General features: G+C 48.8%; 2 long non-coding RNA genes across 3 annotated transcripts in view; one reads left to right on the forward strand and one right to left on the reverse strand.

The window, feature by feature from the left end:
- LOC122447471 overlaps positions 1-17894 on the reverse strand; it is a 300507-nt gene that overhangs the window by 90359 nt on the left and 192254 nt on the right. For both annotated transcript variants that reach the window (XR_006271247.1, XR_006271246.1), the window contains exon 3: positions 14839-14955. This is a non-coding gene — a long non-coding RNA (uncharacterized LOC122447471). The remainder of the gene's footprint in view (positions 1-14838; positions 14956-17894) is intronic.
- On the forward strand, positions 3750-6219 carry LOC122447472. The gene is made up of 3 exons (XR_006271248.1): positions 3750-3877; positions 5395-5609; positions 5971-6219. It is a non-coding gene; the product is annotated as an uncharacterized LOC122447472 (long non-coding RNA).

Raw genomic sequence — 17894 nt, forward strand, 5'->3', positions numbered from 1 at the left:
AATTTACTAATAGTCGACCAAAATCCAATTACAATTTTAATAACAAGTGCAAAACAAAGGGGATATCCAGAAGGCTGGTGTCTGGTGAAATATCAAGGTGAAAATGTGCAGAATGAGCCATGAGTCCAAAGTTACCCTTCACCCACTAGTCTACGCTAAATAAAGCAGAGATGTTAGGAAAAGAATCTGAGCTACACACATATTACAGCGTAACGTGTGGCTGAAAAAGGCAGCCCTCACAATTCACGGGATTTTCCTATCCTGATTGGTCAGAGAGAACGGGAAGAGAAAAGGAATATGTAACAAGCCCAGTCTTCCCTGGGTCGGAATACTTTCCACTCCATTATTGTGAGTGGTGTGTTAATCAGGGACGGAACCCACACACACAGCCCGCGTCTCTCTTTAGGATGGGTGGAGAAGGACTCTTGGTTACCAGACAGCCCCTTAAAGAGGCGATCCCAAGAGATGCGCTTGCCTTCGCTCAGGACACTCTAACAGCAGGGGTGGGTCTGAGCACATAGTAGGCACTAAATGCACATGCCTGGAAAACTGAATGAATGAGTGAAGAATGATGTCATTCAGAGGATAAAGGACAGTGTAAATCGGCGGGGTGGAGCTCTATGAACCCCCTGGTACTTGTGTTTTTTCAAAACCAAACCTAATTTCATGATCATTAGTAAATTACTAATGGTATATCTTTGGGCTCTGCATTTTCTTTAAATAGAAGCTGAATATTGACTGGGAAGCCTCTATCCATTTGCATGTAATTTTTGTTCGGAGAGAAATCAGTGTGACTTAGATTGAAATATGGCAGGCTCGTTAAAAGAAGGATATTGCCTTCTGCGGTGTGTTGTTGGCGCCACTTGAATCCTGAGTTTCCGATGGCTGAAAATCCTAGCCGTGTCAGGGCGGAGTGGGGCGGAAGCCACGCTGACCATGGGAATCACTGGCCTGGGTGGGGACCCCAGGGACGACTCTGCCGCGCTCCCTTGGGTGTGACCTTTCTTTGGGTTGCTGCTGTTTTTGATTTGCCCGAACAGAGGGTGCAGAAAGGCTCCCGTGTCTGTGGGTGTGCTCATAAGGTCCTCACCCCCGCCTGGGTCTAACAGGAAAGACATCACATACAGGGGACGGTGGGCGGGCAAACCCAGCCTGCTAGGCATTTGGATGTAAAATAAATAAAACCACCAAACAGCAGTCAGGGGGTAGATCGAAAAAGAAAGCATTTCTTTCTTTTTTCCTTCTTAATGCTGCTTCTTGTTAACACATATCCATTGTTATTCATTTGGTTGCTACCTTTAAAAGCAAGTGTTTCAGTTTTAACTCTGCGGCCAGGACCTAACCCTGAGTAATACCAGGATAGAGAGAAACAGTACAGGGGATTGGGGGTGACGTGCTGAATGGTTGGAATGGTTCAAATGAAAAATAACTGAATAGTCAGCCCACTGAGTGTCGCTTATCCCCACAGGGCCTGCAGGGCTTAGTGCTACTGAGTGTGGCCACGTTCCGGCTGGAATCGAGCTCCGTCCTGCCCAGCAGCGTGTTATGTGATGTCTCTTCAGGTTGTTGCTGCTTCTGGGGAGGATTCCTTTTTGGTGAGAACACTTTCACCAAAAAGTGAGGAGAATGTAAAAGCTGGCAACAATAAACTCTTATGGGAGGTGAGAAAGCATTCCTAGCTGGAGGAAAAAGGGAAAAAAAGCAAAAAAAGAAAAAGTGAAGGGTCCCATGGAGCTGGCCAGTAATCTAACTCCAGGTTCCAAATCGCCTTCTCCTTGCTCTGTGAAACATCTGCTAACTCAGAGTGCTGCGTCTTCTTAGGTTAGTACTTGATCTGTTAGTAGGATGGAGAGAAATATGACTGACTGTGGGGTCCAATTTCTTCAAAACAAAAATGCATACAGTCTCTAAACGTGCATTTGCATGAAAAAGAAACCCCATTGTGCACAGAGATTCTGAACTGCTGCGTCCTGAGTCCACTAACCCCTGTCCACGTGAAAATGTGTGCCCCGGCCCAGAGGAATTGGATGCTAGAGGCGGTGCGTTCTGCTGACATCTGATGACAAACCCTAACGTTCAGAGGTGGCTTCCCCAGGCGAGGGTGCGTTCATCAGGCCCCCTCCTCGGTAAAAACGCAGAGTCGACACACACCGCCTGTCCGCGGCCTGGGCACTGCCCTTTGCGGGCCCGAGGTTTTCTTTCCGAGGAAGTGTCTGCATACCTCCCTCCTTTTGTCTCAACCGGAGGGTTTAATAGCTGAAGTAGCTGAAAGGGACTAACAACAGCAAGGCTCCGGTTTCCAGAGTAACCGTACAAACGGAGCCCAGTCTCCATGGCAAAGAGAAAAGCCATTTGCCGCAGCCTTTTCAGACCCTGAGCCGACACTGACAGTTTTCCTATAATCACCCCGATTATTTGTAGCAACTAACTATATTATAATGTTAACTATAGGAGGTCTTTGAAAATATGCGGGCTAAAAAAAAAAGAAGGAATGAAAACATACTGGCTTTTCTTCTGCTTTAGCTATGAATAGACGAACCATTTAAAATTTGTAAAATAGTTTGTTCTTGATAATTCAACCCAAAGGGGGTACTGCCCGTCCTCCAGGTTTCTGTCCTTAATTCTTTCAGGGTGTCGACACCTTTGCCGGAAGTCTACACACCATCTTGGCATCTGGGATGCATGCCTTTCTACCAGAGTGTGCGGTGAGAACGGATATGTGATGTTTATACATTTTATTTAATCGGCCCCAGACGGAGGGGCCTCGATCCTGTACTTGGTAGCTGCTTCTTTCAGTCATTTGCGGGACACGCCCAGACCATGCTGTCCATGTGTGTGTCCTCTTCCTCCGTGAGGCCACATGACCAGCCTGTCCAGGACCGGCCGGGCCCATCCCTGTGGCTGGGCCGGCCAGTGCTGACCTAGGAGGACCAGCTGGATTGACAACAGTTTGCTTCCTGACGCAGAGGCGTAGCCTGCCTGGTTGACCTGCCTACATTTTTTTTTTTTTTAACTCTTCTTCATTTGAACCTGGAATGAACTTGAATTTCAGTCTCCGTCTTTCATTTAAACACCAAAACCATCTTTCTTTAGGGCACAGTTAAAGACTAGGCTCATTATATGTTCAACTATTAACAATATAGTTCCAATATTAAATCTATGCAAGGTAACTTTCAGATGAAACCAAAGCATAATTCACCAGTCATTCATTCATACACACACACACACACACACACACACACACAATACACACAAACACAGGTCTGTTACACAGTGTATTTCAAATATCCTATAGGCACCTAAAAAGAGTACAATCAAAATGTGAAGTAACATTACATTAATAGAAAAATGACAATTGCATTTTCAATTTTCTGGGAGAATGTAACTATCTTTCCTTTAAGGGATATAGCTGAAAAAACAGTCCAAATAAAAATCACTTAATTTTTATTCCATATATAAGAGCTTTCATCGGATGTTCTCAACTTGTCTTTGTTAGTTAATGTTTGGAGAATAAAACTTGGGAAATCAATATTACATCATGTCACTGAAAAATTGCCTCATTTTAAAATGGCACAATTTAAGAAAAAAAACCTCATCCAATAATTTAGATGTTTACATAATTAGCTATTAATAAAGTTCTGATTTTAATTTTCTCCTCCATTTATTAAAAACAAACCTACATACACTGTGTCTTAAAATTCGGGTGGCATGCATGCAGATCTCCTCTTTGCTGCTGTTTCTCCTCCCTGGAAAGCATCCCAAATGACCGAGGCAGAAAGGGCTCCTCCAAACACGCCGCGCCACGACTGGAATGCTTGTTTAGAGCGCCAGATTCCCAAGCAGAGCCCCTCGGCCCACACAGACAGCAGCTCAATAGGTAACAACGCCCCTCTTTTTCTGATTTTGAGCTTCTTCTCCAAATCTGTTTGAAAAACTCAAATGTTCTTCCCAGAAGGCCCGTTACCAGCTAGCTGGTCCCCAGAGTTCACGGGGGCACTCAGGTGTCCAGGGAAAAGATGGGCTGGGGTAACTAGGAGGGGACAGCAGGACACAGTCAGCCATGCAGGAAGCGGGGAGGGGGCAGTGAGCTGGCCCTCCACCGGGGTCACGCGGGAAGGCTCCCGGAGGGAAAAGCAATGGGCCTGGAGCCCGGCAAGGCTCAGCTTCCACCCTGACCCAAGTCCCTGTTTATCTATCAGACTGATGTACGCTGTGAGCCGCAGGCCTAGTCCATGCTGGGTTTTATAAATTGCTTAAAGATAAAAGCTTACCCTGCTGTAAAAAGTAGTAAGATATAATACTGAATTTGCACTGAAATGAAAAGTTTCCTGCTGCCCCTTATATATTTAAAATTGCTGTTTTCTTGCAATGAATATAATTCACTGTCTTTTGCAAAGTATAATCCGCAAGGGTTTGACCAAACAGGAATGCTCTAATGATTGCAAATGGCTCAAATATTCTGTCCAGTGAGTTAAGTGATAAAAGTTTCTATGTTAAAAGAAATAATAAGTGGAATTTCACACATATTATAGTAATTGTGAAGCATCCAATTTACATAGAAATAACGTGGAAGAATTCTGACCATGGTGTTTTAAGTGAATCATTACGTGCATTGCTGATACATTTAGAAGCTGCAATGTGCCAGGTATGTTTCTTTTAGCATAATAAGTCCTGTAATGGAGCCTTTAAAAGCTTAAAATGTATAGTTAGATTAACCTTTCTGTTTTAAGGGTTTTTCCCCCCCCTCAAAAAAAAAAAAAAAAAGGCCAGAAGAGAGAAATACAGAATCATTAAAAAGCCAATTAAGGCAACACCCTTTTCTTTTTTCCATCCAATGATTCCATTGAGGATTTTTCTCCACTACTCACCATTTTACTTAGTATTTTAGGTTTTTGGTAAATTTTGGTTATTTTTTTCTCCTAAACAAAGATCCAAGATTTCGCTCAAATTCTCGGACGGAGTACTGTAGTGATTCTGAAAGGAGATTGTATCTTAGATGTTAAGGCAGATTTCTTGAACTAGAGAGGAAGGTATACTCAGAAAAATCCTAGACTAAAACAAATGTGATCTGCAAAGCCAAATAACCTGGCTTTTCTTGTCCTTAGAAGTGATTATTAGAAATGTTGTTCCTCCTTTTTTCTTTCCCAAATTAGCTTTCTTGGACTTAATATTTTATTCTAGCAAGAAGGCATTTCTGCTTTGCCTTATGAGGTAGATAATTTAGTAGATAAATCAATTATTACTAAAATTGAACAAAAAATTCTAGACCAGGTTTTTTTTTTTTTTTTTCTTTTCATTGATTTGGAGGAGGGAGGGTATGTAAGTCTTCAGGTGTCTTTGAGAGAGAGGTGTTCCGTGTGCAACCGCCTCATAAAATCTTCCTTCCTTTTCCAGGATTCACGAGCCTGTAAGTCCTTTGCTGTTTCCATTGCATTGAGACCTGGGCTTCTCGCTATCGGTATTTGGGGCCAGGCCATTCTTTGCTGGTGGGGCCATCCTGCGCCCTTAGCAGCATCCCTGGTCCCTACCCACCAGGTGCCAGGGTGGCCGCCTTCCCCTCCCAGTGGTGACGATCAAAAATTTCTCCAAATAGTGCCAAATTGCCCCTGGTAAGTTGAAAACCACTGAGAAGGACTGTCCCAGATCTTGAGGACAGGAAAATCAGTAAAGTCCTTCACCTTCTTACCCCTGCAAACCCCCACCCCAGGACTAAATATGGTTAACTCAAGCCCATCATCTAAACACTCAACATTGCCTAAGATTTCTCACCGTTTCTTTTCTTCTTTTACTTTTTTAAAAAGAGGAATCTTGAAGCTAAACTAAACTGAAAACATCAGATACAAAATTAATAATAGGATACAAATGGTTAATAAATAAAATTCTGACTTTCTGAAGCACTTTCCTTTTGATTAACTCCAGCACTTTAAGATACAAAGGGCATTTGTCCCTTTTCTCATTTCCTGTCCTTAGGTCCAGAAGAAAGAGAAAAGCACAAATGGCATGGAGGTCATTGGACCATCTGTCTACTTCAGCAACCAGATGGACAACAATCAACAGTCATTGGTACCAAGATCTTATGGGCACTTCATAATGTTCTTGAGAAGAGACACAATATAAACAATGTAAGCCCAACAGTAATGCATTTATTTTTATTATTAGTAATTGATGCATTTAATTTTGGGGTTTTCCAAGTGTTTTCTGGTATGTCATGTCACTTAAATTTTGTAAAACTGTCCATAACTTTGAGATCATTAGTAAAAATTAAAGGCTATCTGTCCGTTTGTACATCATTCACCCAGTCCATTCATTCACTCACCTCCCTATACATCCACTCATCTATCCATCCATCTATCCATTTATTAAATATTTATTAAGTCTTTTCCATATATGTGCACTCTGAGCAAACTGCTTACTGGGCATTGTGGTGGGGGGGAACATGAATCAGACGTGACTCCTACATGTAGCTCACAATTTAGAAATAGGGAAATAACCTTAAATAGACAGATTTACCTCCCTATTGCTTCCATCTGCTAGCAAGGTATGGCCAATGAATTAATGAGCAAATGCATATGTATTTCACACACACACACATTTCAGATTCAGAAAAAGTCCCTCACATTTAATAGGATGATATCACATTAATAAATACAACAGTGAAGCAAAGGTTGCACATATTAGCTCTGTGTGCTTTTGGACATATTTTGAAAGAAAATATCATTTGTTAAACAAATTATATTGAGTGTCATACATTTTTAATGGAGGTTTCCCAGGTGGCATAGTTGGTAAAGAATCTGCCTGCAATGCAGCAGACCTGGATTTGATCCCTGCCTTGAGAAGACCCCCTGGAGAAGGAAACAGCTACCCACTCCAGTATTCTAGCCTGGGAAATCCCATGGACAGAAGAGCCTGGTGGGCTGCAGCCCATGGTGTTACAGAGTCAGACACGACTGAGTGACTGCACATGCACCCATGCATGCATTTTTAATATGCAGATGTGTATATAAAGTATGCAACAGGGTCACACACATGCAATAGGGTCACACTCTAATTCAAGGGCTATTTGGTTGTTTCACGTTGTCTCCACCCACACCCTGCAAGGATGCGGTCAGCCTCCCAATGCCAGGAGCCCTGTCCTGCATCTCTCTGTGTTCTCAGCATCTATGAGCAGACCACCCATCCACAATCGTTTGCTACTCAGCGCATGACTGAATGCCAGGCACCGTGGCAGGGTGGAAGTGGACGACCCGAGACGCCATGCTGGCCAGCCCAAGTTGGAAACGCAGCCTGGACGGTGTGATTGAGGTTGCAGAGTGACCCTAACCCAGCAGGGCACGGCCGGCCATGCAGGGTGCTGGACAGAGATGGGGGCGTTACGGTGCCCAGGCGGGTCACCTTGTGCTTCCCTCCCCCCAAATCGTGCTCTAAATCCCCACCAAAGAGACAGTTCAGGGTTTCTTCCAAAGGTATAAACCCACAGGGGAGGGAGGAGAGGGGCGGTAAGAGCAGTGACACCATCCTGGGAGCTGGGAGGTGATGGATGCTTGGAACTGATGGTGAGATTTGGGAAGGCTGCAGCTCGGCCCGCGGTGGAGGCGTTGAGAGTGACTGACATTACAGGACAGAACTGCCCGGGGACTTCTGAAAGCTGTGAACCAAGTGGGATTAAAAAAAGCAGATTGGCCAAATGTCTCCTTTAGAGGTGGGCAGGCTGGGGAAGACCAGATCCTCTGGGTGAGCAAAGCAGGAAACCTCAATCTAGTCACGGTAGGGGAGCCATGCTTAAGTCAGGAAACCAGACAAACATTTGCACCCTCAGCTCCCTCCCATCCAGGGTCTCAGAATGCAAGCGGCCAGGCCTTCCATGGTCCAGACAGGAGGCTGAGCCACCTGACTGGGCAATGAAAAAAGACCCAAAGAGACTAGTAGTAACATTTCCCAACTTAAACGCATAGTTCACCCCCTTCACTGAATCCCATACTCATCCATTCCTGTCCCCCGCCGCCCCCCCCCTTCAGCTTCAGATGAGCCTTTAGGGCCCTCTCCTGAGTATGAGCCAGAACTAAGGGCCATCAGACATATGTGTGAGCAGAGGATCTAATGTGAAATCAACAGATTAAATGATTGAGTGAGCAGGAAAACACTCATCTCCAAAAACCAAAGACCATGCAAGAAGAAGCAAACTTTGCAGGAACTTGTCTTTAAATAAATGTCTTTAAATAGAGAAGGGACGATATTCCATTAGTGAAATAAGGACAAAAGGCTATACAAAGGGGATCATTCAGAGCACAAAACTGAAATTAAGTATATGACATTGGAAATTAAAAGCTCGTAAGTGACACTGGATTATAACAAGCAAAAAGCCTCCCAAAAAGTAGAGGAAAAACTTTGGGGAGATGACTGTGCAGGAAGCCACACCACCATCCAATTTACCGTTTACGAGGATCAGGCTAGGGGTGATCTGCTGCGGGAGGGGAGGACAGTCCACACAGGGGGCAGGGCAGGGCAGATGTAGGTGATACCAAGGAAGATATACTGAGTCGAACATCTGTCTTGATTGAGATTTGGGCTGGGTATAGAAATCCTAGCTGGAAACCAGACTGAAAAGAAGTGGACTGATTCGTGGAACTTTGGCTGATTGGGTGAGTGGTGACGCAAACCCAGGAAGACATTCCACGAGGCAGGGCTCCACTTGTCCCATCCAGTTCTGTCTCTCCTCCTGGGCCTTGCAAGCAGCAGGCACAGCAGAACGTGAGGGAAAGTGACTCGCCCCTTCTGAGCTCTCTGTCCCCTTTCCAGTTTGCTGGGATGGGGACCACGTCCCAGGCCTCAGGGGCAACATGATGGAGGACAGTGCAGCCTAAGACGGAGTGGGCCTGGATCCTAGACCCCCAGCTCGAGAGCTGCCCCACAGGGAGTAAACTGTGGCTGTGTTAACCCTAACACCCAGGGGTTTCTCTGGTTGAGTAACTGAGCTGCCTTAAACTACTGTTGTTCCAAATCGGGGGCCAGCTGTCACCGTAGACCTTTCTCGCCAGGTAGGTCCTCCCTGCCCAGACAGGTTGGTTCATCTCAGTAGAAAATACTGCTTCCACCGGACATTCGAGTCGGGTGACAATGTACCACTCTGAGGGCTGCAGCAGGAGAACTCGCCGTGGGTTGGCAGAGGAGCCAGCAGATTCAGGACCGGAAGTAGCATGGAGGGGCACTGGTGACGGCTGTGATTAGGGTGCCGGGAGCACCGGGAGGAAGCACACAGCACCTTTGTCATCTGCCGCCCCCTCCTCACGCACACTGGCCCAGCCTGAGTCCCGGCAGGCCACCAGTCCTGGGGGCCCGGCCTGCAGCCACCGCCTGCGGACAGCACTGGACCGGGGTCTGGGCTTGGCAAGCGTCCCTCCCCGCACCTGTGAGCCTGACCTTATCGTGACTAGGTTAGGGGGGTCACCCCGGAGCAGGCCGGGCTGCTCACCCAGGGGGACTGGCGCCCTGATGAGAAGGCGGCGAGGCGCAGAGAGGGACCGTGTGCAGCCAGAGGCAGGGACTGGGCCGAGGACCCGGAAGACTGTCCGCAGCCCCAGAAGCCGGAAGGAGCCCCCCTGGGGCTCAGGGGGAGCAGGGCCTGCTGAGCGGCGCTTCTGAAGCCCAGGCTCTAGGGTGTGGGAGGCCAGCCTCCTGCCTGGGGGCCCCCTGAGTGGTCACCGTCACTGCAGCCCCGGGAGATACAGACAGTGAGGAACGCGGAACGGGCTGGCGGGAGTCGGCCAACAACAGAGGCCCAAGCCTGCTGCCCCTGAGACACAGACAGCGGGCAGCCAAGACCCCCTGCTCGTGGCCAGAGGAGGCCACGGCCACCGCAGCCGGCACTCTCCGCAGAGGAGGGCCTCAGCCGTGGGTGCCGCTCCCTGACGAGCCCGGGGCCCTCATCCTGTCTTATAAACTGGTGTCCTGGCATCGGATGTGGACACAGCAGGTACCCGTCTGATGAAATATGGCCGGGCATGCTGGTTTATTCTAGAACTACCTTTCTCTGGGTCACATCAGCTCTAACCAGACCCAGCCACACAGGACAGAGAAGACTGTTTTCAGCCCTTGGTTCCCCGGCCAGTAGCTGAGCCAAGTCAGCATCTGTGCCCATAAACATGCGCCCCCACCCCCCTGCCCCACCCCAGCAGCCTCAACCTGGCTCCTTCAGGCCTGGCTTTCCCTCACCCCTGAGTCTCAAGTTCATGTAATTTCCTGTGACCTCCAACCTTTGACCTGTTCTTCTAGCTCCTCCATGGCACCAGACTCCTCTGAAGCTTTGTGCTGCAGAGTCAGGTACAGCCAGGAGTCAGGGGTCAGAACCTGAACTCTTCTGGGAAATGCCTCTCTACACCCATGCACACACACTCAGACACATTCTTACATGTGCGTGTATTTATCTGCATTTCTCACAGGTGGGAGATGAACCGAGCGGAAGAGATGAACCATCCCCAACGGGGTTGGGGCTCCTCCAGGGCCACGACCGTCCTACACCTCCGAGTGAGTGCCGCCTCACGTGTTCCTAAGCATCAGCTGGGTGAAACGAACTGTCAGGCCACTCCCAGCCTCTGCTGATCTCATCAGCTCCTTAACTAGCTTTAAAGGCGTGAATTCCTTCCGAGAGAGGGGAATCTGCCATCTCTCCAGGGACCTGCCTGAACCTGCGCTGCGGGGCCAGAGGGAAGGAGCAGGGACCACAGGCCCTCAGCGCCTCCTGTCCTCCGCCCACCCGCCTGCAGAACAAGTCAGCCCGCACGCCTGGCATCCGGGCCTTGAGTCTGGGAGAAGGACACTCCGGGCTAGCGGTGCTACCCCTCGAGCCCCCAGGCCCCGCCCAGAGCTCCCTGCTCAGCGTCTCACCCTCAGCCCCCATTATCCGAGGAGACGTGTGCCCCCAAACCACCTGCGTCCCGTCCAGCTGTGCTTCCAGCAGGGCTGTGAGCCGGGCTGGGGCAGAGAGGCCTCCAGAACGTCAGCGATGCCGTCTTCCCCCCGTCCTCTGGGAGCTCAGATGGTCAAGTCCATTGGCTCACCAGGTCACCCTCCTCCTTGGGGTCAGGAGGACTGCGCATCGTTCAATTTCACTACATAACAACCCGCCCCCGAAACTCAGTGGCTGACAAGGAGGTGGGTCCTCCGTCGCGTGGGTGGGCTGGGTGGGCTGGGCTGGCCTTGCCTGGGCTCCCTCCAGCAGCCATGTCCAGCTGAAGGGCTGGCTGGACTGATCTCATCTGGAGGTGGGCAGTAGCTGTTGGCTGGGCTGCCCAGCTCTCCTCTACGTGGTGACTCATGCAGGCCAGACCACTGCCTTATGGGGGTCCCAGGGTACGTCAGGAGGGCAAAGGCAGAAGCTGCAGTTTGTCATGTCTACTACAGTTTACTGGTCCAGGGATGTCATAAGCCAGTCAAGAATCCAAGGGTGAGGAAATAGACCCTATCTACCAATGGGGTGAGGACCCCAGCTCCTGATGGGGAGATGACCCCACTCCCTGATGGGATGACCCCAGCCCCTGATGGGGCAATGACCCCACCCCCTGATGGGGAGGTGACCCCACCCCTGATGGGATGACGACCCCATCTTCTGATGGGAGATGAGCCCACCCCCTGATGGGAGATGACCTCACTTCCCCCACCCCTCATCCCCGCATGGGGAGATGACCCCACCCCCTGATGGGAGATGACCCCACCCCCTGATGGGGAGATGACCCCACTCCCTGATGGGATGATGACCCCACCTTCTGATGGGAGATGACCCCACCCCCTGATGGGGAGATGACGCCACCCCCTGATGGGAGATGGCCCCACTCCCTGATGGAATGATGACTCCACCTCCTGATGGGAGATGACCCCATCTTCTGATGGGAGATGACCCCACCCCCTGATGGGAGATGACCCCACTCCCTGATGGAATGATGACTCCACCTCCTGATGGGAGATGACCCCATCTTCTGATGGGAGATGACCCCACCTCCTGATGGGGAGATGACCCCACCTCCTGATGGGAGATCACCCCATCTTCTGATGGGAGATGACCCCACCTCCTGATGGGATGACGACCCCATCTTCTAATGGGAGATGAGCCCACCTTCTGATGGGAGATGACCTCACTTCCCTCACCCCTCATCCCCGCATGGGGAGATGACCCCACCCCCTGATGGAATGATGACTCCACCTTCTGATGGGAGATGAGCCCACCTCCTGATGGGAGATGACCCCACCCCCTGATGGGAGATGACCCCACCCCTTGATGGGGAGAAGACCCCATCCACAATGGGGAGATAACCCCACTTTCTGATGGGAGATAAAACATGAACTTGTGATTAAATTTCAAGCATAGACAAAATAATCCTACAGTTAGGTGTTACTGGTAAAAATACATAATACATAAATAAATCAAGCTGACACTCTCCCACCTCCATCACTGTGGCCCCAGAGGACAGGGACGGGTGGGCCCATGTTTCGGGGTGCACAGAGCTGAGCTGAGAAGCCCCAGCCCATGCAAGTCGACTTCAAATGCAAACAGCAGCAAGACCACTTCTTAGAGACGAAGAATTCAGGAAAAAAAAAAAAAACACTCCCAATCTCTCTGAATGAAGTGCGTGTGACTCAGGGAACCCAAAGTGGACACGAACACAGAACTCAGTATGGGAGCCTCCCGATACAACCACAGAATTACATTTATACAACTGTAAACGTGATTCTAAATTTAAAGTAAAATGCAAAATATTCTTGGAAAACAAAGTATTATAAATTATCTTCATTATTGTCTGGCTTTAAAATATCCCAGGTTACATTAAAAATGTTTAGAAATTATTTCAGGGTGAGGAGGAGAGAGAAGTTCCCAGTCTTTCAGAGCAGAGAGTTACTTTCTCACGTTGATAATTAGAGGACCACAGATTGAACTCAGGTCTCAGAAACACAAGAGTAGCCATTAAAGAAAGAAAAACACCTAAGTTTATATTCTTCCCTGGTAGCTCAGCTGGTAAAAAATCCACCTGCAATGCAGGAGACCTCGGTTCGATTTCTGGGTTGGAAAGATCCCCTGGAGAACGGAAAGGCTACCCACTCCAGTATTCTTGGGCTTCCCTTGTGGCTCAGATGGTAAAGAATCCACCTGCAATGCGGGAGACCTGGGTTCGATCTCTGGGTTGGGAAGATGCGCTGGAGGAGGGCATGGCAGCCCATGCCAGGACTCTTGCCTGGAGAATCTCCGTAGACCAGAGGGGCCTGGCAGGCTGCAGTCATACAGTCGCAAAGAGTTGGACACGACTGAGCGACTAAGCACAACACATATTCTTCAAACCAACAGAGGCAAAGCTATATAATTTCTTTAGATAGAAAAATGTAAAGGAAACATTGAGAATAAGAAAAACGATTTAGAGATCAGTTGGTGATCAGTGGGAACATTTATGTATTATTTTAACAGCTCACAAGAGATGTGAATTCAAAATGGAGGCTCTGCAGTCTGCATCATCATAGTGATGATGCTTTGACAGCAGAAGGCTAGGATGCCCCTGCACTCCGATGTTCACCATCATCTGAAAATTGGAGGAACTGGGAAGAGGCAAAATTGCCATTGTTTTCCTACAGTAAGATTTTCTCCTCTACTACTCTCTCAAAAAAGTAATAATAAATTTCAAAGTGTCTAAATAGAAAGTCTATTTAGACTTTTTAATATAAAAGTCTAAATAGAAACTTTAGGACCTATTTAGACAACCAGTAGAAAAACACATACACAAAAAATAATATAATTCCCAGATGTTGGCAATGATGAAAAAATCCATTCAGAAAAACCATACAACATAAAAGACACTAAAATATGATGAAACGCATCTTATCAAGCAAATATTTCCTGAGGGAACAGATATAAATAAAATAAGAAGTATTTAATATTCGTAGATAGAAAAGCCACAGTATGTATTCCAGAAATGTCAGTTCATCCTGAGATTATTTAATAAACTGAAAGAAATTCCAGTAAAATGACCAACAACACAGTTTTAACCAAGTTATATCAAACTTTATAAGAAAGTATGAATGGGCAAGGAAAATAAAGATCACTAAGGAGAGAAATAGCTGAGAAGGACCACAGCTACCTATTAAAGCGTAATACCTGGGATAGCACTAACTCAAACACCATGCAACGGCCAGAGGTGAGGTAAACAGTCCAACAGCACAGACAAAAAAGCAGAAATAGAACAAACTATGTCGTTAATGTGATGTAAAAATGCATTTTAACTCAGTGGAGAAAAAATTATTAAGTGAATTCTTCCAATATAATTGCTTTGCCATTAGTAATAAGTAAATTTTGACATGCATCTAAGTAAACTACAAGATAACTGCCAATGAATAAACCAGAAAAAACCAGAGGAAGAAAATTTTATATGCTTACTTCTAGAGTGTGAAGACAGACTTTGTAAACAATAGCATTGAAATAGAAACACTTGGAAAAATTTGATAGATTTGACAACTTAAAATGTTCTTATCTTTTTACTGTTAAAAATGCCTATGGGGAAATATTTAGAATATATACAATACCCAAAAAATCATTAAACACTCTAATATGTAAGAAAGAGCTTGCAAATCAATAGGAGAATAAAGTAACTCCATAGAAGAACAGACTATGGCTACAAATAGGCAATTCAGAAAGGTAGACCAATAAACAGCCAGTCACCATAGGAAAACTCTTCATCTCACTAACAACCAAAAGAGAACAACCTAAAACTCGATACCATTGTTTGTGGTCAAAACGGCAAACATTTAAAAAATGACAACACTCAGATTGCCAAGTGTAGCTAGGAATCAGAAACTGTTCCCTACCTTGTTGACGGGTGTATTCATTTGTACACAATTTCTGCTGGAGTCCTGATCTTCAAAGTGTCTCAGGTGTCTCGCAAATGTCTCCCTCCTGTTGAACCAGCAACTGTAGTTTGTCCCCTGAGGAAATAATTAGAAAGAAACACTAAGATTATGACCAAGGACTTAAATTGTAATTTTCTGTATCAAACTTGGGGAATAAAAACCTAAATATTCATCAAGAGGAAAATTCTTCAAAATAAATTGACTTAACTGTGCATTTATAAGGGACCATTGCATAATATTCAAAAATCACTTTAGAAAAGCGTTTCATGCTATGGGGAAATTTTCATGATATGACGCTAAGTGTAAGCACAGGATATAAACTTTCTCATATGTTATGATCTCTACTTTATCTTTAACATTCACTTTCCCTACAATCAGCATGCATTTTTTTTCAATTAGAGCAATCAAACTCAATGTAATTTTTTTAAAAAGCAAACAACGAGATGCTCAGCTGCTTCAGTCCTGTCTGACTCTTCGCAACCCCATGGACGGCAGCCCTCCTGGCTCTTCTGTCCGTGGGATTCTCCAGGCAAGAATACTGGGGTGGGTCGCCATGCCCTCCTCCAGGGGATCTTCGCCACCCAGGGATGGAGCCCACATCTCTGTCCTGTGTCTCCTGCATTGCAGGTGAGTTCTTCACTACTGACCCACTGGGCAGCCCCAGTGATGAGGCAACATCCCCAAGTGAGGCCTCTGGGGTTCAGGACCCAGCGCGTCAAGTCATTCCTTACGCTGAGAATTCAGACTGGGGCGGGAAGCCCTTTCTCTGAGCCTAACTTCCGGGCCTGGCGGTGGGCGCCGCGGGCCCGCCTGTCTGGTTCCCTCCATCTGTGAAGCATCCCGTTCGCCCCGGCTCTCTCTCGCCCCAGAGGCGTTGTCGGGTCCTGCTTGCCAAAGGGGCGCGGAGCTCGCGGTCGGCGGGTGTTACTCCTGGAGGCGAGAGCGCGACCGCGGAGCTGCAGACCAAGCACTCGGGCTCAGCGGGGGAAGCAGGCGGCTGAAGGCCGGGCCCCGCGGCGGTGGACCGAGAGGCCAGCAGCGGCCTCGCGCTGGAGCCGCCGCCTGAGCGGGCCTGGCCTTCCTCCCGCTCCTCTGGGCCCAGGCGCGGCGACGGCGGCGCCGCCCTCACGTCCAACTGTCATGTCTTCCCACCGCGCGGCTCCTGAAGGGCCTTCTCTCCTCAGGAAAGGCCCCGCCGCTCTACGCTGCCACCAGCAGGCCCCGCCGCGCTGGTCTAATCCAGCCCCATCCGCCTGGGCCTACTTCTTTCCACGTTGGCCAGCTTAGTGGTTTGAAAGGAATCCCTCTCTCCTGCTCTCCCATCGCGTCTTTCAATGTTCTTATTTCCCGTAAACGTGTTGGGTAAACATCACTTCAGCCCCTTCACCGTGTGATCAGTGGAAACGCCATCTCACACCCCGGGTTTGAGTTCTTCGAGTTCCCCTTCTTCCCACCTCTTGAGATATTTTTAACGCGTTGGTGGTGTTGCTGAATACTAGATTATATTTTAGGCTTCTATAGTTTAACATGCTTACTTCAAGTGGTTTTTCCTCCTGCTTTAAAACGGCCACAGACTTTCAGAGGCTAGACGCATTAACGCTTCCCGCTCACGGCGTCGCCCGTGGTCGCTCGGGGGCTGCTCCGCCCCAGGAGTGACCGAGCTGCTCTTGCGCTTTTGCGCTCCAGCCCTCCCAGTGTCGGGTCTGTCCTCGGAGTCTCGGCGCTGGGCCAGCAGAGCACGTCTGGGCTGCCGTGAACATCAGCTCACACGTTTCCAGGCCGCCGCGTCCGCTCCCGTCCTGGAGGGAGAGGCGGCGGGTTGGGGAGGGAATGGCCCCGGGCAGGCGTGTTTGGAAGCGAGCGGGCGGCTTCAGGACCGCGTGGTTGGCCCTTGCCAGGCCCCAGTGTCGGCTCCCTGAGACCTGCTTTCACCCCGGAGCACTCAGCTAAGGACTTCCCTCCCTTTCCCAACCAGCGGCTCGGGATCTGTCTCCGCACTTCTTGGCAGGACTCGTTTTGTTTCAGAGAGGAGGACTCACCTGTTTCATCTCCAACTCCCTCTGGCTTCAGCCCTGCCCCTCAGAGTCCTGCCCGCCTTCCTGCCCCGCTCAGAGCCCTGTTCTGTGGATCCGTCCCTCCGCAGGCACCGGGTCAGGTGTGTCACGGGCGGGGGGCTGGGGGTCAGCAGTGAGCAGGTCAGCGAGGCCTCTTGCCCGCCTTAGATTCCAGATTATTCTGGATGCACAGGGCGTGAGTTTGGACCCCCACTTCCTGCACCCGAACTCTCACACTGATCATCGAGGCGCCCTCTGGGCTTAGCGCCTCCCGCCTCACTCCAAGGGCGCGCCCTCCTGGTCTCCCTAATTAGCAGCCGCCAGTGGCCCAGGCTGTGTGCGGAAAGCAGCAGGGGTCACGGAGCTGGATCTGTTTCTGGAAGGCTCAGCCTCAAGCCCGTCAGAATTCTTGAAAGAGACACCCATTCCTTCCAGACTGAGTGGAGATGAAGAGGGCTGAGGACTCGGCTGTGCAAGCATTCTGTGGTGAACTTGTGGGCAAAGGAAGGGCAGGGCCACCAGCCAACGGCCAACTCAGAGGGATGCTCCAAAAGCGCGGTTTGCACGGGTGCTTAGACTGCATCCCGAGTCAGGGCTCATGTCCAACGAGAAGCCGCTGAAGCCGAGACTTTGGCCTCCCGCTTGCACGGCCCCTTCTAAGGACCTGGGGAGGGTCTTAACAATTTTGTGTTCATTCATTTGATTTCTCAAGCACGTTGTTCCATATTCCCATGACTTTCTCTCCCCCCGTTGAGTCACTTAGATTGAAGTTTTCAGTCTGGCTGGCTCCAGCCACATCAGTGCCTAGTGAATTTCTAAAAGCCCATGTTGCTGGCACGCTGGCATGTGAAATGCAAGACACCACAGAAGTATCAAGGGGCCAAGCTCCACATTTCCTGTCCCTTGTCCCCAAGACCACTTTAGGAAGTATGACAATCAGAGGGGCTCTGACAACAGAAG

This window comes from Cervus canadensis, chromosome 9 (genome assembly GCF_019320065.1).
Source record: "Cervus canadensis isolate Bull #8, Minnesota chromosome 9, ASM1932006v1, whole genome shotgun sequence".
NCBI classification, from domain to species: Eukaryota; Metazoa; Chordata; class Mammalia; order Artiodactyla; family Cervidae; genus Cervus; species Cervus canadensis.